The 21,214-nt window shown below is 42.5% G+C and overlaps 1 protein-coding gene across 1 annotated transcript in view; it reads right to left on the bottom strand.

Moving 5' to 3' along the window:
- gas7a (growth arrest-specific 7a) overlaps positions 1-12,488 on the bottom strand; it is an 87,046-nt gene extending 74,558 nt beyond the window's left edge. Inside the window, exon 1 of the mRNA XM_060902610.1 lies at positions 12,394-12,488. The gene's annotated coding sequence lies outside the window, so the exon portion shown is untranslated. The remainder of the gene's footprint in view (positions 1-12,393) is intronic.
- Positions 12,489-21,214: the final 8,726 nt, after the last annotated feature.

Genomic DNA, 21,214 nt, shown 5'->3' on the forward strand with positions numbered 1-21,214 from the left:
AACTTTGAATATCCCAGGGAGCGCCATTAAATCCATTATAGCAAAATGGAAAGAATATGTCACCACTACAAACCTGACAAGAGAAGGCCACCTGCCCAAACTCACAGACCGGGCAAGGAGGGCATTAATCAGAGATGCAACAAAGACACCAAAGATAACACTGAAGGAGCTGCAAAGATCCACAGCGGAGATGGGAGTATCTGTCCATAGGACCACTTTAAGCCGGACACTTCACAGAGTGGGGCTTTATGGAAGAGTGGCCAGAAAAAAAAGTCATTGCTTAAAAAAAGCACATTTGGAGTTTGCCCAGCAGCATGTGGCAGACTCCCCAAACACATGGAAGAAGATTCTCTGGTCAGATTAGACTAAAATTGATCTTTTTGGCCATCATGGGAAATGCCATGTGAGGTGCAAACCCAGCACTCTGAGAACACCATTCCTACAGTGAAGCATGGTGGTGGCAGCATCATGTTGTGGGGATGTTTTTCATCTGCAGGGACAGGAAAGCCAGTCAGGACTGAAGGAAAGATGGATGGCACTAAATACAGGGTAATTCTGGAGGAAAACCTGTTTGAGTCAGCCAGTGGTTTGAGACTGGGACAAAGGTTCACATTCCAGCAGGACAGTGACCCTAAACATACTGCTAAAGCTACACTGGAGTGATTTAAAGGGAAACATTTAAATGTCTTGGAATGGCCTAATCAAAGCCCAGACCTCAATCCAACTGAGAATCTGTGGCATAAATTGAAGATTGCTGTACACCAACGCAACCCATCTAACTTGAAGGAATTAGAGCAGTTTTGCCTTGAGGAATGGGCAAAAATCCCAGTGTTTAGATGTGCTAAGCTAATAGAGACATACCCCAAGAGACTTGCAGCTGTAATTGCAAGAAAAGGTGGCTCTACGAAGTATTGGCTTGGGTGTGTGTGAATACCTATGCACACTCCAGATTTCTGATTTTCATCTTAATTATTGTTTGTGTCACAATAAAACAACAATTTTCACGTTTGAAGTTGTAAGTATGTTGTGTAAATCAAATGGTGCTAACCCCCAAAAATCCATTTTAATTCTAGCTTGTAATGCGACAAAACAGGACAAACACCAAGGGGGATGAAAATTTTTGCTAGTCAATCAACTGCACATGCAAGTGGATTATTTATTTTTCACAAAGTACTTTGTAATTAAAATAGTTCCAAATCATATACTGTATTATTTAATAATTAATTGAAGAAAGTTCAATTAGATTAAATGTAGATTAATCTAAGGTAGATTAAAGGCATGATTAAATAAAAACATTTCCATGTCATTTTGGTATTTATGCTAGCCGCTTTATCCTGTTCTACAGGGTCGCAGGCAAGCTGGAGCCTATCCCAGCTGACTACGGGCGAAAGGCGGGGTACACCCTGGACAAGTTGCCAGGTCATCACAGGGCTGACACATAGACACAGACAACCATTCACACTCACATTCACACCTACGGTCAGTTTAGAGTCACCAGTTAGCCTAACCTGCATGTCTTTGAACTGTAGGGGAAACCGGAGCACCCGGAGGAAACCCACACGGACACAGGGAGAACATGCAAACTCCGCACAGAAAGGCCCTCGCCAGACCCGGGGCTCGAACCCAGACCTTCTTGCTGTGAGGCGACAGCGCTAACCACTACACCACCGTGCCGCCATGTCATAAGGCATCTCAGATATTTTATACATCAAGCTTTAACCTTTGAAAAAATTACAGCTTCACTACAGCCTTAGGGTAGTGAGCTAGCCAGCTGTCATTAAATCCCTATACGTTAAACCCAGTCATTTTAATAGTACCAAAACTGGACATTTAAGGATTGAAAAATGTCACCTGACCTATTCCCAAAGTTCATTTGTTCAGTATTGGTGAGTCTATGTCCACCGTATCCTCAGATTCCTGTTCTTGGCTTACTGAGATTCTTTTCTGCTCACCATGTGTGTAAAGAGTGGCTATTTGAATTACTGTAGACTTCTTGTCAACTCAAGTCAGTCTGGCCATTCTCCTCTGACCTCTCTCACGAGCAAGAGATTTCCACCCACAGAACTTTCACCCACTGTTTTTAAGATCTTTTGTTAAAATGAGGAGATCGAGAGCACCAGTGATCATTAGATAAATTGTAAAGTTGTGCATTCTACAGGCTGTAGGTCCATGTTTTATGTTACACAAAAAACAGAGATTCCACATTGCATAATCCCTTCAAGTTCCCTCCGTCTCTTCCTCTAAATGTTTCTCTGTTTACATTTGGTGAAAGATCTGGCACATACTGTTATGTGGGAACAAAGCAGAGCTCTTTTATCCATGAGAGGGCTATTCTGCACTGTACTAATTTTTCATTCCACTTTATCAGAAAACCAGTGAGTCATTAGGTATACTGCTGGCATGAGACTCATTTGCCTGCCGTGCTAACCACTACACCATAAGGAAGCTAGATAAATTGATAATCTAGCTTCCTGGGTCTGTCTCAGAAACTGGGTACTGTGGGGGTACCCCACTAAATATACTCAGTCAATAAACTATACGGTTTTGAATGGTGATGTTGGTTTTAATTTGAAATAAAATGATGAAAGAAATTATACAGATAAAACTAAATCTTTGATGTGAATACTCTCTTCAGAATTTGGCAAAAATTCTGCAAATTTGTGGAAAAATGGCGGTTTGATCTGGGACATGATAAACGGTTGACTACATTGCATTCCCTTAAAAAGGTTGTAGTCCACTGAAAAGTCTACAGTTATCACTAATTGTATTTTAAGTTGTAACTTTATACACCTAAGTATTGGTGCACTCACAGAATAATCATAACCGTCATAAAACATCATGCAAAATATTTGATCACCGTTGTAACTCCATTTTCCGCATACCCAAAACCAATACGATCGTGTGTTTTGATCTAAACGGAAAGCCTCAGGGTCGAGGTCACTACCTCAGATGTTGTAGTAACTTAAAATCACTACGCCATATAAAAATTTAGTTATAAATCTGCGATTCTGTTTTTTAAAACGAAAGCTGAAAGTTGGGTATAGAATATGTGTCTTACAGAATATGTTACGATGGTAGCTGGTCTTGTATGAATTTCTGAGCTATAAAATGAGTTGTGGTCTATTTTTTACCGTAGCGTGTTATTTGTGTGCGGGGAAGGACCCACATTAACAATTTGCATGTGTAGAATGGAATTTTCCACTCCAACAGTTAGAAGTTGATCATGCTTCCATTTGCAGGCTTTCTGTTACGCGGGTGATCTGTTCGGACGTTATCACTGAAACGGTGAGTTTTGACAGTTTTATTTTGTTTTAGTCTTGCAGTATAAGGCAATAGAATGTTTCTTTTTCATCTTACTTTCATATTTCGTAGTGTTTGCGTATTTTTGGCCAATATTTTGCAACCATGGTCAATTTAGATCGAACTTTTGATAGAATCTACGGCCAGTCATTTTGCCCCGCCTCGCGCTCCGTCCAGTGCAGTAGTGATGTCCCATTGCTCACGCGCCACAGCAGAGACCCGCGCGACCTTCAGCCGGTACAGTCGCTGTTCTTTTACCACCGCCGTTATTCTTATCTTTCCTGTGTGTTCTTGATTTTTCCATTGTGTCCTATTTCGCCATATCAAATACCCAAAATGTATCATATTATTCATATTTAAGTGAATAATCAATTCAGTCATCATAACTTGGCATTTTTAACCCAAGCAATCAAAAAGAGGAAATTTATTCAATCTTTTCACTCATCTGTGAAGGAGGGGCTTTAATTCTTCATGATGGAGTTATTTTACATGAAAATCAATTTTGCAAAAGCATTTGAATTGTAATAAAAAAAAAATTCCACAGTGGAAGCCAGATAAAGCAAGATACTATCTTTATTCTTATTAAACATGACAAAAGAACCATTGAGTGTTAGGTAAATGCAAAAAAAAAAGTAAAATTAGAACATTTATTTTTTGACCATAACGTCCCAAATGAGAGCCCAGTTTCTGAGACGGACCCATATACAAGTGAAGTGCAAATTTGAAATAATTGAATATTTTGAATGCATATAACAGTGTGCTTTGTTATTTTAGTGAATGTTTCCGGTTGAGAGTACGCTGTGCGCATTTTGGCTGCCACTTCTCACTGGGGCTTTTTATTTTTCTATTTTTCCCCCTTTGTTTTTGTGTTTGTTTGTTCTTTGTATGAGTGTTCTATCCGCTGATTGTGATGTAGCTCCGGACCCAGTTTTGGGTGTCGGTTTCCTTCAGGCCTTGGTCCACCATGGGTGATGCCTGTGCTCCTCGCTATGGACTGCAGTGAGCTCGTTGCTCATTTAACATCGTGGTTGTCCAGCACTTTGTGAGATGGTGCTTTTGTGCTTGGTGCGGTGCTCTGAGTGATGTTGCCTGGTGGCATCGCGGCGGCTGTGCAGGTGGTTTGGGACATACCAGCGCTCTGTGTGGCAGTGCTTCTGTGCTCAATTTGTGGATCCATGGCACTGTATTCCGAGCGATGTTGCCCGGTGGAGTCGCGGCAGCTGTGCAGTCAGTGTGGGACATACCTTCATGCACCTTTTGATGGGACTGTGGGTAGCTATGCCATTGGAATTACATCCTGAGCCTCGTTTGGTAGACTTTTTTTTTTTGTAATTGTAAAGCGACTTTGAGTGTGAGAAAGGTGCTATATACTGTAAGTTGAACTTATTCCATCCATCCATCCATTCATCCATCCATCCATTATCTGTCACCGCTTATCCTGGGTCGCAGGCAAGCTGGAGCCTATCCCAGCTGACTATGGGCGAGAGGCGGGGTACACCCTGGACAAGTCGCCAGGTCATCTCAGGGCTGACCCATAGACACAAACAACTATTCCCTCTCACGTTCACACCTACGGTAAATTTATAGCCACCAGTTAGCCTAACCTGCATGCCTTTGGACTGTGGGGGAAACCAGAGCACCCGGAAGAAACCCATGCAGATACGGGGAGAACATGCAAACTCCACACAGAAAGGCCCTTGTTGGCCGCTGGGCTTGAACCCAGGACCTTCTTGCTGTGAGGCGACAGCGCTAACCACTACACCACGTGCTGCCTGAGCTTATTATTTATTATTATTATTATTAGTGCCTTGATAATCAGATGGGACCCTGACACATGGTTACATATTACTGTTAATGACAAAACTAGGAAGAGAGTACAGTATGTACATAAACTAAGTATGTAAAGTAAAGTAAGTATCATTCACTGGAGACATACTGTACTGTTGATAATTGTCAGAAGAGGTGAACATTGGATACACAGATTTTGAAGTGTAGGAAAATTCTGTATTAAGAACTAAGACACACTGTGTCGCTCTCCCAAGACAATACACTACACTCTAATCATAAATACTTTCTCGACTGGCATTATCCGTGAAGAACAAGTCACATGAAATGAATGGATTGTTATTACAACTTGACTCTCCATGGGTTCACACCATCTCATGGTAGCTGTCAGACATTATGACTGCTCTCCCAAGACAACAAATTACACTCTAATCATAAAAGCTTTCTAGACTGTAGAAATGGGCATTTACAGGTGAGTAGCTGTTTTTTTTATAACCATTCCCTGACTTATGAAGGTCAAAACACTTCTTTGTCATTTGGTTTGTGTGTTTTCTTATCTTTCCCATGTTGATGGATGACTAAGGGAATTTGGCCTCTGTGTCACCTCATATTTGTGCCCCAGTTAATCAGGAAGTCATGGATTACAGCTTGAAAGCTCCTACACACTCCAAGAACTCAAAAAATGTACAATTTAAATTGGAAACATGCTTCGGTGATATTGTGTTTGCTATAAGTTCCAGGGATGCCAATAATAGTGGTGCATGTGTTTTGGTTTAAAATAATTATTTCTTGATGAGGGATTTGATTTTCTCTGAATAAATTTATTTCAATAAAAGGTTGGATTCTTTTCGCTTTTTCAGGGTGAAGCTACTTCACCAAAAGGTGGATTTTTTTTCTATCCCTTTTTACTAATCTTTACAAGAGGGGGACAATAATCATAGAGGGCTCTGTATATTTCGCTATATTTGGTAGGGATTAAGCAAGTGTTGTCGGTGGGCATTGATACGTACCTTTAGAAATGTTAAAATATGAGCCTATGTAGGCTTGGGATTAGAATACTTGTATGTTACACAAGTACATGTACTGTAACACAATGCTATTTCTATTGTAGCTGTACAAACTGATACAGTGCTACAGATATTGATATTTTTTCTTACTTTCTTATCAGTAGTGGTTTGGCACATTCACAGCTCCCAAAATCTCATCTCATCTCATTATCTCTAGCCGCTTTATCCTGTTCTACAGGGTCGCAGGCAAGCTGGAGCCTATCCCAGCTGACTACGGGCGAAAGGCGGGGTACACCCTGGACAAGTCGCCAGGTCATCACAGGGCTGACACATAGACACAGACAACCATTCACACTCACATTCACACCTACGGTCAATTTAGAGTCACCAGTTAACCTAACCTGCATGTCTTTGGACTGTGGGGGAAACCGGAGCACCCGGAGGAAACCCATGCGGACACGGGGAGAACATGAAAACTCCGCACAGAAAGGCCCTCGCCGGCCACGGGGCTCGAACCCGGACCTTCTTGCTGTGAGGCGACAGCGCTAACCACTACACCACCGTGCCACCCAGCTCCCAAAATGATGTGGTATTTGGTAGGGTCACCCCCCCCCCAAAAAAAAAAAACATTATTAGAGGTTAAATCAGAAAGTCTGCTGCCTTTAGCATTGTTTTCCTTCTGCTCCACATGCAGGCCATTTCATAAGCATTCATGAAAAAAAAAAAAGCATGGTTGCTTCCTTCTTATCGATTGTGCATTTTTATTGTGTGCACCCAGTAGGCGTTAATGACCCGACAATATGACAGTGAATATGAGTTCATGTACCTTCCAGGGAAATTCATAGTGTAATGAAAGTTTGCTTGATTACAGCAACAGTAACAGTATCAGTAATGCGACAGTAATTGTCAAGAACAGTAATTCGACCATATTTGCGAGGGTCAACTGTAAAGTGTGATGCTGATCACCTCTTGACAGATTGATATTTTGTCTATTCAAAGCCAGTTTTAAGGACACAATGAAATACTAGTAAAATCTATGACTCGGTAGGAGTAGGGCAGTCGCAGGGAAAAAGAGAAATCTGTGGGCACGCTCCTCTACTTAGATTACATCGCAGAGCCTTGCGTTTCCCAAAAACACGTGAAATAGTGCCTCCTAGAGTCACACAATATGATGGCTGAAGATTATGGTGAAAATTCATACACTAACTGTAACAGGAAAACTGGAGAGTGTTAGTATTAATAACAGTACAAGTATGCAATTTGAGATACAATGCTAGTTTGTTTATTGGAGGTAAATAGATGGGGAAATTTGTCAATCTTTATAGCTGAACTACAGTACAGTAACTTTTGAACTCCAGTCAAAAGTTTGGACACGCCTTCTAATTGAATGGATTTTGATTATATTTATTAATTAAAAGACACTTCACATATTAGATGAATGATGGACGTTGTTTCTCTTTACTTACAGTGGTGCTTGAAAGTTTGTGAACCCTTTAGAATGTTCTATATTTCTGCATAAATAGGACCTAAAACATCATCAGATTTTCACACAAGTCCTAAAAGTAGATAAAGAGAACCCAGTTAAACAAATGAGACAAAAATATTATACTTGGTCATTTATTTATTGAGGAAAATGATCCAATATTACATATCTGTGAGTGGCAAAAGTATGTGAACCTTTAGGATTAGCAGTTAATTTGAAGGTGGAATTAGTGTCAGGTGATTTCAATCAATGGGACGACAATCAGGTGTGAGTGGGCATCCTGTTTTATTTAAAGAACAGGGATCTATCAAAGTCTGATCTTCACAACACATGTTTGTGGAAGTGTATCATGGCACGAACAAAGGAGATTTCTGAGGACCTCAGAAAAAGTGTTGTTGATGCTCATCAGGCTGGAAAAGGTTACAAAACCATCTCTAAAGAGTTTGGACTCCACCAATCTACAGTCAGACAGATTGCGTACAAATGGAGGAAATTCAAGACCATTGTTACCCTCCCCAGGAGTGGTCGACCAACAAAGATCACTCCAAGAGCAAGATGTGTAATAGTCGGCGAGGTCACAAAGGACCCCAGGGTAACTTCTAAGCAACTGAAAGCCTCTCTTACATTGGCTAATGTTAATGTTCATGAGTCCACCATCAGGAGAACAGCGAACAACAATGGTGTGCATGGCAGGGTTGCAAGGAGAAAGCCACTGCTCTCCAAAAAGAACATTGCTGCTCGTCTGCAGTTTGCTAAAGATCACGTGGACAAGCCAGAAGGCTATTGGAAAAATGTTTTGTGGACGGATGAGACCAAAATAGAACTTTTTGGTTTAAATGAGAAGCGTTATGTTTGGAGAAAGGAAAACACTGCATTCCAGCATAAGAACCTTATCCCATCTGTGAAACATGGTGGTGGTAGTATCATGGTTTGGGCCTGTTTTGCTGCATCTGGGCCAGGAGGGCTTGCCATCATTGATGGAACAATGAATTCTGAATTATACCAGCGAATTCTAAAGGAAAATGTCAGGACATCTGTCCATGAACTGACTCTCAAGAGAAGGTGGGTCATGCAGCAAAACAACGACCCTAAGCACACAAGTCGTTCTACCAAAGAATGGTTAAAGGAGAATAAAGTTAGTATTTTGGAATGGCCAAGTCAAAGTCCTGACCTTAATCCCATGGAAATGTTGTGGAAGAACCTGAAGCGAGCAGTTCATGTGAGGAAACCCACCAACATCCCAGAGTTGAAGCTGTTCTGTACGGAGGAATGGGCTAAAATTCCTCCAAGCCGGTGTGCAGGACTGATCAACAGTTACCGGAAATGTTTAGTTGCAGTTATTGCTGCACAAGGGGGTTACACCAGATACAAAGTTTCACATACTTTTGTCACTTACAGATATGTAATATTGGATCATTTTCCTCAATAAATAAATGACCAAGTATAATATTTTTGTCTCATTTGTTTAACTGGGTTCTCTTTATCTACTTTTAGGACTTGTGTGAAAATCTGATGATGTTTTAGGTCATATTTATGCAGAAATATAGAAAATTCTAAAGGGTTCGCAAACTTTCAAGCACCACTGTAGTTGAGCGGTTCTTGATATAATATGGATTACTATATTGTAGGTGTGGAATAGGGCTATTTAATGTATTTTTATTATCTAAAATATGAATCTAAAATATTAAACATACTTTGTTTTTTAACACTTTTTTTTGTTTACCACATGTTCCATATGTTATTTCATATTTTTGATGTCTTCAGTATTGTTCTACAGTGTAGAAAACATTCACAATACAGAAAAACCTATGAATGAGTAGGTGTGTCCAAACTTTGGACTGGTACTATAAATGTCAGGATAGTGGAAAAAAGTAAAAAATACCATGTACCCGTTTAATTTAAACCTGGCTTGTCTGAATGTGACTACCAGAAACTATTCGTTGCTCTGTTTGTTGGTCTCCTAGCCAAATCCATTGCTCAGCTTCGATATATTCAAAACTCTGCAGCCAGAGTCCTCACCCACACTAAACGCTCAGCACATATCACCCCCATCCTCCAGAACCTCCACTGGCTCCCTGTTCTATATCGCATTCAATATAAAATGCTTTCGTTTACGTTTAAAGCAGGGCAGCATGGTGGTGTAGTGGTGAGCACTGTTGCTTCACAGCAAGTAGTTTCTAGGTTCGAGCCCAGTGGTTGACAGGGGCCTTTCTGTGTGGAGTTTACATGTTCTCCCCATGGGTTTCCTCTGGGTGCTCCGGTTTCCCCCTTGACATGCAGGTTAGGCTAATTGGTTGCTCTAAATGACTGTAGGTGTGAATCACACACAATTTAGAGCCACCAATTAGCCTAACCTGCATGTCTTTGGATTGTGGGGGAAACCAGAGCACCTGGAGGAAACCCACACAGACACGGGGAGAACATGCAAACTCCACACAAAAAGGCCACTGGGTTTGAACCCAGAACATTCTTGCTATGAGGCAACAATGCTAACCACTACACCACCATACTGCCTCAATGGACACCTTGTATGCTAATACATATGGACGATAAAAAAAAAAAAAACATCAATGGAAATAAACCAACCACCCTCCATAAAAGCATTCTTTGTTCGTGAGTTGAGATCAGCGGTCTACTGTATATAATATTATGGCACTGTCTGAATTGTTTTTATTTTTATTAAAAGCTTAGCATGTGACCTCTGCTACTCTTGTCTAAAAATGACCAACGAGCCATCAAAGGATTACAAATAACTTGTGGGACAAATATGGTAATGGAACTGACAAAATGTTTAATAAAAAATGAATGTTAATGTATTGAAAAATAACCTTACTCTTTCAAGCTTAGTTTGAAGAATGTTTTGTTTATGCCACCCCATTTTCTGTACAAGTTCTGATTGCACATGCAAGCATCTCATCTCATCTCATCTCATTATCTGTAGCCGCTTTATCCTGTTCTACAGGGTCGCAGGCAAGCTGGAGCCTATCCCAGCTGACTACGGGCGAAAGGCGGGGTACACCCTGGACAAGTCGCCAGGTCATCACAGGGCTGACACATAGACACAGACAACCATTCACACTCACATTCACACCTACGGTCAATTTAGAGTCACCAGTTAACCTAACCTGCATGTCTTTGGACTGTGGGGGAAACCGGAGCACCCGGAGGAAACCCACACGGACACGGGGAGAACATGCAAACTCTGCACAGAAAGGCCCTCGTTTGCCACGCTGCTCGAACCTGGACTTTCTTGCTGTGAGGCGACAGTGCCAACCACTACACCACCATGTCGCCCCTGATGCAAGCATTATGTAGTAATTTTCATTAACCACAGGTCTATCATGAGTGGATTTTCACTATATATCCTGACATGGTGGGGCGGCACGGTGGTGTAGTGGTTAGCGCTGTCGCCTCACAGCAAGAAGGTCCGGGTTCGAGCCCCGGGGCCGGTGAGGGCCTTTCTGTGCGGAGTTTGCATGTTCTCCCCGTGTCCGTGTGGGTTTCCTCCGGGTGCTCCAGTTTCCCCCACAGTCCAAAGACATGCAGGTTAGGTTAACTGGTGACTCTAAATTGACCGTAGGTGTGAATGTGAGTGCGAATGGTTGTCTGTGTCTATGTGTCGGCCCTGTGATGACCTGGCGACTTGTCCAGGGTGTACCCCGCCTTTCACCCGTAGTCAGCTGGGATAGGCTCCAGCTTGCCTGCGACCCTGTAGAAGGATAAAGCGGCTAGAGATAATGAGATGAGATGAGATGAGATTCTAACAATTTCCCATTGTTAATAATGGGATTAATAATCGTAAAAGACTGCCGACATCAGACAGTGTAAAATCTTAAGAAAGACACTAGAACTTGAATTAAGACTGTCTTATTCTAAAAACTACACACACAACATCAGGCATCAGGTCCTTCCATCTACATATACCTTACTGATTTGACTGTCGAAAACAAAACCTGCCATTTCAGCTACTATCTCTGAAATGAGCGATAAACACGGGCCATTGTTCTTGAAAATTCGAGCAGTAATTGTCAAAATGCATCCTGCTCTCAGAACGGAAACATCATAAGGGACTTAAGTAGCCTGAAGGTTTGAGTCGAAGCATTACTCAAGTCTAGAGTAATGTATTACATATGTAGTGCTATGTGCTGGGCCTCTGTAAGGGGAAATGTGACAAAAGAAATGAAATATTGTAGATGGCAATAATTAAACACACTTGAATGAGTTGAAACGAGCATGGAAAGAATAAAAGGCTATACTATGTCTTGTGGAGACTAATGGATATGGCTATAAACAACCTAGATTTTACTTGACGTTACATTTCTTTCTTTTTTTTTTTAAGATAACCAAGGGTATTATTTAAGACACAACAGCTGAGGCATAAACATAGGAGTAGATGGTTCGGACTTAATAAGCTGTATGGTCGTGAAGACAGGGTTTTGAAGAATTTCACAGAAAATTCAGTTGTTTGTTTGGGTTGTGCTGATTTAATTATGTGCATGGAACATGAAAGACACCGTAAACTCAGAAGGGGTTGAGTACACTATGCACTTCAACCCAAGACTGTGAAATTTCCGTCCATATGTTTAAATTAGGCAGGGAGTCAAATGTATACGCTGATCGTATGTTAAATCACAAGTATCTTGTTTTCCCAGCAAAAAAAAGATGTCAACAAAAAATCAGCAAGGCATATTAAAACACATCTTAGAGTAAAACTTCTGCAACAACTCTACTTAGAGTTGTGTACAGTAAACACAACTAATCTACCTATGAGTCATTTTATATACTATACTTCACTCAAAACTGATGAAATACTCTTACCAGGTACTCCTGTTCATCAAACAAGCCTTTGCAAGACAGAATATTCAAAGTAGAGAATTCTGCATGGGATGATTAACGTCCTATGTACCACTACTAACAGAACAGTTGGTTCGAGACCCCTTTCACTATCACTCACTCACTCGTACAATAATAAAGTAAGTACAAAACAACCCAAATCCCAGACTCAAAATTCAAACATGTGGAAAAAATGAAGAGTCGTGAACCCTGCCCCTCTTTTTCCTGCCCATTTCCTAAAAGCAGAGGTCAGATACAAAATGCCAGGCTGTATTTGCCAAGCTTGGAAACTTTCTAAATGGCTTTGTTCATGAACTCCAGATGCAAGCGGGTTACAAGCGTTCTTCTGGACTCTGGAGACAACAGGCAGCACAGTGCATGACACCATGGAGACATAGAGAATGGAGAAATGACTCCCTCTTCAGCTAACAAGGCCAGTTTTGTGCTCCTTGCGTCAAATAGACCTTGTTTAGGGCTTCTTCCTGCCAAAGAACTCCCCCCGTAATGACAGTAGCTCAGACAAAGACAACAGCTCTGCTATTTTTACTGCTGTCTAGACCAAAGAGTTAAGGAGGAGTGATGAGTGAGGCGGACAAAGTACTGTTTTGAAAAAGCAAGCTCACACCGTAGAAACCGCCCTCTGCCTCGGCTCTGAGAGTGGCTGTGAGAGATCTGTCATGTCATATCAAAGAACAAAGTTGCATGCTTGATGTGCGCTTCCAGTTACTTCAATGCGCCCATTCACTGGGCAACCATGATGGGTTGTTCACAAATGATTCATTAGTTATGAACAGCACTTTTACATGAATTAGGACAAATGATTTCAACTTTATCATTTCGTCTCATCTCATCTCATTATCTCTAGCCGCTTTATCCTTCTACAGGGTCGCAGGCAAGCTGGAGCCTATCCCAGCTGACTACGGGCGAAAGGCGGGGTACACCCTGGACAAGTCGCCAGGTCATCACAGGGCTGACACATAGACACAGACAACCATTCACACTCACATTCACACCTACGCTCAATTTAGAGTCACCAGTCAACCTAACCTGCATGTCTTTGGACTGTGGGGGAAACCGGAGCACCCGGAGGAAACCCACGCGGACACGGGGAGAACATGCAAACTCCACACAGAAAGGCCCTCGCCGGCCCCGGGGCTCGAACCCAGGACCTTCTTGCTGTGAGGCGACAGCGCTAACCACTACACCACCGTGCCGCCGCTCAGGTTTGTATGTAATGTTATTTATTCGATATAGGGCACGTTTATGTCCAACTATCAAACATCTTCTTGTGATTCTCATGATACATGGACAAGGATTATCTTATCATTCATTAATGCACTACTCAAGAGTGCCAGATCAAACTGAAATGAACTAGGGAGATATTAATTTTTTTAACATACAACCCCGATTCCAAAAAAGTTGGGACAAAGTACAAATTGTAAATAAAAACGGAATGCAATGATGTGGAAGTTTCAAAATTCCATATTTTATTCAGAATAGAACATAGATGACATATCAAATGTTTAAACTGAGAAAATGTATCATTTAAAGAGAAAAATTAGGTGATTTTAAATTTCATGACAACAACACATCTCAAAAAAGTTGGGACAAGGCCATGTTTCCCACTGTGAGACATCCCCTTTTCTCTTTACAACAGTCTGTAAACGTCTGGGGACTGAGGAGACAAGTTGCTCAAGTTTAGGGATAGGAATGTTAACCCATTCTTGTCTAATGTAGGATTCTAGATGCTCAACTGTCTTAGGCCAAGTTTACATTAGACCGTATCTCTTTCGTTTTCTTCGCGGATGCACTGTCCGTTTACATTAAAACGCCTGGAAACGCCGAGAAATGGGAATTCGCCAGGGTCCACGTATTCAATCCAGATCGTGTCTGGTCCGGTGCTGTGTAAACATTGAGAATACGCGGATACGCTGAGCTGAGCTCTAGCTGGCGTCGTCACTGGACAACGTCACTGTGACATCCACCTTCCTGATTCGCTGGCGTTGGTCATGTGACGCGACTGCTGAAAAACGGCGCGGACTTCCGCCTTGTATCACCTTTCATTAAAGAGTATAAAAGTATGAAAATACTGCAAATACTGATGCAAATACTGCCCATTGTGTAGTTATGATTGTCTTTAGGCTTGCCATCCTTTCACTTGCAAGTGGTAAGTGACGCGCATGCCCGATATGCACTGAGATCACACACACAGCGGCTCAGTCCCGAATCACTGCTCATGCGCTTCACTCGCGCGCTCTGTGAGCTGTGCAGGGCCGGAGTGCGCACCCTCCAGAGGGCACTCGCTGTTCAGGGCGGAGTGATTTGGAGCGCAGGATGCCTGCGGAGCCGAGCGTATCCGTGTATTGGCATTGCTGTGTGCACGCGAATCGTGTATTTGCGTTGCTGTGTGCACGCGAATCATTTTAAAAATGTTAATCTGATGATCTGCTGATACGGTCTAATGTAAACCCCACCTTACGGCTTTTTTGTCGTATCTTCCATTTTATGATGCGCCAAATGTTTTCTATGGGTGAAAGATCTGGACTGCAGGCTGGCCAGTTCAGTACCCGGACCCTTCTTCTACGCAGCCATGATGCTGTAATTGATGCAGTATGTGGTTTGGCATTGTCATGTTGGAAAATGCAAGGTCTTCCCTGAAAGAGACGTTGTCTGGATGGGAGCATATGTTGCACTAGAACCTGGATATACCTTTCAGCATTGATGGTGTCTTTCCAGATGTGTAAGCTGCCCATGCCACACACACTAATGCAACCCCATACCATCAGAGATGCAGGCTTCTGAACTGAGCGCTGATAACAGCTTGGGTTGTCCTTCTCCTCTTTAGTCCGAATGACACGGCGTCCCTGATTTCCATAAAGAACTCCAAATTTTGATTCGTCTGATCACAGAACAGTTTTCCACTTTGCCACAGTCCATTTTAAATGAGCCTTGGCCCAGAGAAGACGTCTGCGCTTCTGGATCATGTTTAGATACGGCTTCTTCTTTGAACTACAGAGTTTTAGCTGGCAATGGCGGATGACACCGTGAATTGTCTCATCTCATCTCATTATCTCTAGCCACTTTATCCTTCTACAGGGTCGCAGGCAAGCTGGAGCCTATCTCAGCTGACTACAGGCGAAAGGCGGGGTACACCCTGGACAAGTCGCCAGGTCATCACAGGGCTGATACATAGACACAGACAACCATTCACACTCACATTCACACCTACGGTCAATTTAGAGTCACCAGTTAACCTAACCTGCATGTCTTTGGACTGTGGGGGAAACCGGAGCACCCAGAGGAAACCCACGCGGACACAGGGAGAACATGCAAACTCCACACAGAAAGGCCCTCGCCAGCCCCGGGGCTCGAACCCAGGACCTTCTTGCTGTGAGGCGACAGCGCTAACCACTACACCACCGTGCCGCCCACAGTGAATTGTGTTCACAGATAATGTTCTCTGGAAATATTCCTGAGCCCATTTTGTGATTTCCAATACAGAAACATGCCTGTATGTGATGCAGTGCCGTCTAAGGGCCCGAAGATCACGGGCACCCAGTATGGTTTTCCAGCCTTGACCCTTACGCACAGAGATTCTTCCAGATTCTCTGAATCTTTTGATGATATTATGCACTGTAGATGATGATATGTTCAAACTCTTTGCAATTTTACACTGTCGAACTCCTTTCTGATATTGCTCCACTATTTGTCGGCGCAGAATTAGGGGGATTGGTGATCCTCTTCCCATCTTTACTTCTGAGAGCTGCTGCCACTCCAAGATGCTCTTTTTATACCCAGTCATGTTAATGACCTATTGCCAATTGACCTAATGAGTTGCAATTTGGTCCTCCAACTGTTCCTTTTTTGTACCTTTAACTTTTCCAGCCTCTTATTGCCCCTGTCCCAACTTTTTTGAGATGTGTTGCTGTCATGAAATTTCAAATGAGCCAATATTTGGCATGAAATTTCAAAATGTCTCACTTTCGACATTTGATATGTTGCCTATGTTCTATTGTGAATACAGTATCAGTTTTTGAGATTTGTAAATTATTGCATTCCGTTTTTATTTACAATTTGTACTTTGTCCCAACTTTTTTGGAATCGGGGTTGCACCATGATAAAGAAATCTTAAGTTAATCCATCCATCCATCATCTGTAACCGCTTATCCTGTGCAGGGTCGCAGGCAAGCTGGAGCCCATCCCAGCTGACTATGGGCGAGAGGCGGGATACACCCTGGACAAGTCACCAGATCATCGCAGATCTTAAGTTAATGGCATCATTAATCTTTCTATGAATTATTACCATCCATTAGCATAATGTACATATGCTGCTAAAAAGCTTGTGTTTGCTTGTTTGCTTCCTGAGGCTAAAAAAAAAAGAAAATCGATACAGTCAGATTTAGACTGGCCAAATCCAAGTATGGAATTATTGTGAAACACAAAATGTTAAATGGGTTATAACATTTGCAGATCACCAGTATTGCATAACCCCTGGGACGTCAAAATGATGAGAAGACAAGTCAAGAGATAAAAAGTCATAAGTCATATTTTATATATATATATATATATATATATATATATATATATATATATACACACACACACACTACCGTTCAAAAGTTTGGGGTCACCCAGACAATTTTGTGTTGTCCATGAAAAGTCACACTTTTATTTACCACCATAAGTTGTAAAATGAATAGAAAATATAGTCAAGACATTTTTCTGGCCATTTTGAGCATTTAATCGACCCCACAAATGTGATGCTCCAGAAACTCAATCTGCTCAAAGGAAGGTCAGTTTTATAGCTTCTCTAAAGAGCTAAACTGTTTTCAGCTGTGCTAACATGATTGTACAAGGGTTTTCTAATCATCCATTAGCCTTCTGAGGCAATGAGCAAACACATTGTACCACTAGAACACTGGAGTGAGATTTTTTTGTGAAATCCGATTTTTTTGTGAGGTCGTTCACATTAACAAATATATGCGACTTGTATGTGATCCTCAGTATGAACGAAAAGCGACCTAAAAGTGTTCCGCATGCGCATTGCAGGATACGACGACGTCACACGCAGTGAGCATGGCCAGTGTTTACGGAAGTAAAACCGCCCGGTTGCGGTATGACCCATCCAATCTAGCTTGAATAGCTGCATCCCCCCAAATGGAAATCAGCTCCCTAACCTCTGCGTCCTTCCATTGAGAAGATTCAGAACCTTCACAGCCCGAAGTGTCCCTCGCATTGATGTCATGCGCAGGGGCGCAGATACGTTTTTTGAACTGGGAGGGACAAAAAACTGGGGGGGACAAAGCTGCCAGCAAACCAACCCCAACCCCGATATGCCTGTCAAACTTGTTGTTAGTAACCATAGCAACCAGGCTCGAGCTCGCAACCTGTGCAGTCTGCGCAGCTCAACCAACCGAATATCAGTCTTTGTTTTGTTTTATGTGAGTTGTTGCAACTATGTACTATATACACTGCCGTGCACCTCAATAAACCGAATGGTAATTAGTCTTTTGATTTTTCCGTGAGGTTTGCCTTATGCAAAGAAAGACAGCATAGACGTTTTTTCCTCCCTATAAGTGGGGGGGACCGAACGAGGTGAATTTAAATCTGACTCGTCCCCCCCTCTATCTGCGCCCGTGATTATGCGCCATGTTGTTGTAACTTTTTTTGAGAGACCCGCCGCCTACTTCAGCGCAGAATAGTGACGTTTGTGGCTTGTTGATGACGTGTAAGTCGGATGAATGCGACCTGGCGGTTCAGACTGAAGTCGCATATGAAAAGAGCGGATAGGAATCGGAATTAGGACCACATATCCAAACGGCCTGGGTCGGATTTGAAAAAAATCGGATCTGTGTCGTTCATATTGTCAATAAAAGATCGGATACAGGTCACATATGGGCGAAAAGATCGGATTTGAGTCACTTCAGCCTGCAGTGTGAACGTAGCCTTTACAGTAATCTCAATAACATGGTGAACTTTTGATTTTATGCCAGATTGAACAAGTATGTTATTAATATAAATATAAGAATGCATACAGAGCTATAGAGTGTTACTAATGTCCTCTGGAACATTATCCCAGAGTTTAAGAGCAGTGGGTTAAAAGCCATTTCCACCAGCTGATCTTCAGTCGGGTGGCACGGTGGTGTAGTGGTTAGCACTGTCGCCTCACAGCAAGAAGGTTCTGGGTTCGAGCCCAGCGGCCGATGGGGGCCTTTCTGTGTAGAGTTTGCATGTTCTCCCCGTGTCTGCATGGGTTTCTTCTGGGTGCTCTGGTTTCCCCCAAAGACATGCAGGTTAGGCTAATCAGTGGCTCCAAATTGTCCACAGGTGTGAATGGTTGAGAGGAGAAAACCTCTATAATAACCCAGTAGAAGGCAACGGGAAACCACTACTGTAATGTTCCCTAAATAAATACTTTGCTGAGTTATACTGCTTTATCAGATCAGCAGGATACACCAGAGCTAAAACATTCAGAGCTTTGAATGTCATAACCAAGACTCTGTAGTCCTTCCAGTGGAGAAAACCAAATGCAATGCCTTCTAGGCCTCCTGCATGCAAGATGAATGAGATGAGATGAAGTGCCCTCTAGGTGCGCCTGCATTTTTTATTTTTAGGTTCTGTCCCTCTGAGAGCCTGTGTCCACCTCTCTCTGACAATAGCATAACACATCACAGCACGTACATGTAAACACTCATGGCAACAGTCTACATTATTCCTAAAGTCAATATATAATATAATTATTATGTAACACAAAATTACTTTTCCTCCACTTCATGTAGCTTCTCTATACTCTCTATAGCTCTGTACTGTGCACTGTAACAACTATTAGACTGTTTCTGCTGTACAAGCACACAATGTGGAGCTTTGTTGCAGGTCACATGACAAAGTCAAAGGTCAGCTGAAATCCTTTTCTGTATGAAGGGACGCACAGGAATTTCATCTGTTGCTTCCTGTGTTCGCTCAATAATCAAAGTTGCCACTTGAGCACAAATACAACCCCAGTTCCCCCCCCAAAAAAAGTTAGGACGCTGTGTAAAACATAAAAATAGAACGCGATGATTCACAAATCATGGAAACCCTCCCTATATTTCATTGAAAATAGTACAAAGGCAACATATCACATGTGAAACTGAGAAATTTTAGTTTTTTTTTAATATATGCTCATTTTGAATTTAGTGCCAGCAACATATTTCAAAGAATTTTGGACAGGGGAAGCAAAATAATGGAAAAGTTGCGTTTTGCTATTTTAAAAAAACGCTAATTGGCAACAGGTCAGTAACATGATTGGGTATAAAAAAAGAGCATCCCAGAGAGGTGGAGTCTCTCAGAAGGAAAGATGGGGAGGGGTTCACTGCTCTGTGAAAGACTGCATGGGCAAACAGTGCAACAATTTAAGAATAACGTCCCTCAATGTAAAATTGCAAAGAATTTGGGGATCACATCCTTGATACGGCCCTGTGATGACCTGGCGACTTGTCCAGGGTGTACCCCACCTTTCGCCCCTAGTCAGCTGGGATAGGCTCCAGCTTGCCTGCGACCCTGTAGAACAGGATAAAGCGGCTAGAGATAATGAGATGAGATGAGATCCTTGATATGGCCCTGTGATGACCTGGGGCCTCATTTATAAACAATGCGTACGCACAAAAGAATGCGTACGCCACGTTCTATGCAAGCTTCGGTATTTATAAAAAGTGAACTTGACGGTAAAACGTGCGCACCTCCACGCAAGCTTTGACCCATGCGTACGCACAAAAAAAGGGAAACGTGGAAAGTGCGACCTCAGGAGGAAACGGGGAGAACGACCCGAAATTGGTTCAATAATCGAAGTTTAACACAAATGTAACATTGCGCATCAAAGACGTGACTGACTTAACATTTATAATCCTTAATTTTGTGCACTTGTCAAAAATAACATCTTATTTTAGGCAATAAAGACAAATTGATAGGCTATACGTTGTATGTTTTTGCAACATAAGCAGTAGGCTAAGTTTTGTTAATTATACACTTATGGCTTTCATGCATGTTGTGTCATTTTTCAATATTGATCATTAGGCTGGGCGGCACGATGGTGTAGTGGTTAGTGCTGTCGCCTCACAGCAAGAAGGTCTGGGTTCGAGCCCCGTGGCTGGCGAGGGCCTTTCTGTGCGGAGTTTGCATGTTCTCCCCATGTCCGCGTGGGTTTCCTCCAAAGACATGCAGGTTAGGTTAACTGGTGACTCTAAATTGACCGTAGGTGTGAATGTGAGTGTGAATGGTTGTCTGTGTCTATGTGTCAGCCCTGTGATGACCTGGCGACTTGTCCAGGGTGTACCCCGCCCTTCGCCCGTAGTCAGCTGGGATAGGCTCCAGCTTGCCTGCGACCCTGTAGGACAGGATAAAGCAGCTAGAGATAATGAGATGAGATAAGATGAGATCATTACGCTATCACACATGTTGCCTGTCAGGTTGCCTACTCTGTAAATAGTATACAAGAGGGATTTGCCGTGGTAGGTCTTATGATGCACTATGGCGTATTTGGCATTGCTGGAGGATGTGGCAAATAGAAGAATTAGGAGAGAACGAGTCTTCAGAGACCAACAAGATTTGGTTCATATGACCCAGCATCGGTGTCACCCTCCTCCTCACGCACAACTCCACTCGGGAGGATTTCCCCTATAATGCCAGCCAGTTTTTGATCCAGTGGGGTGAGCTCCGGCTCCCCCTTCCCCCCACCCGTTGAACGGATGCTTTGGCGGTGTGCCACAATCCTCTTCTTGGCATCCACCTTTATGTCGGACCATTTTTTTTTACCTCTGCCATAGTATGG

The sequence above is a fragment of the Neoarius graeffei genome, chromosome 20 (genome assembly GCF_027579695.1).
Source record: "Neoarius graeffei isolate fNeoGra1 chromosome 20, fNeoGra1.pri, whole genome shotgun sequence".
Taxonomy (NCBI): domain Eukaryota; kingdom Metazoa; phylum Chordata; class Actinopteri; order Siluriformes; family Ariidae; genus Neoarius; species Neoarius graeffei.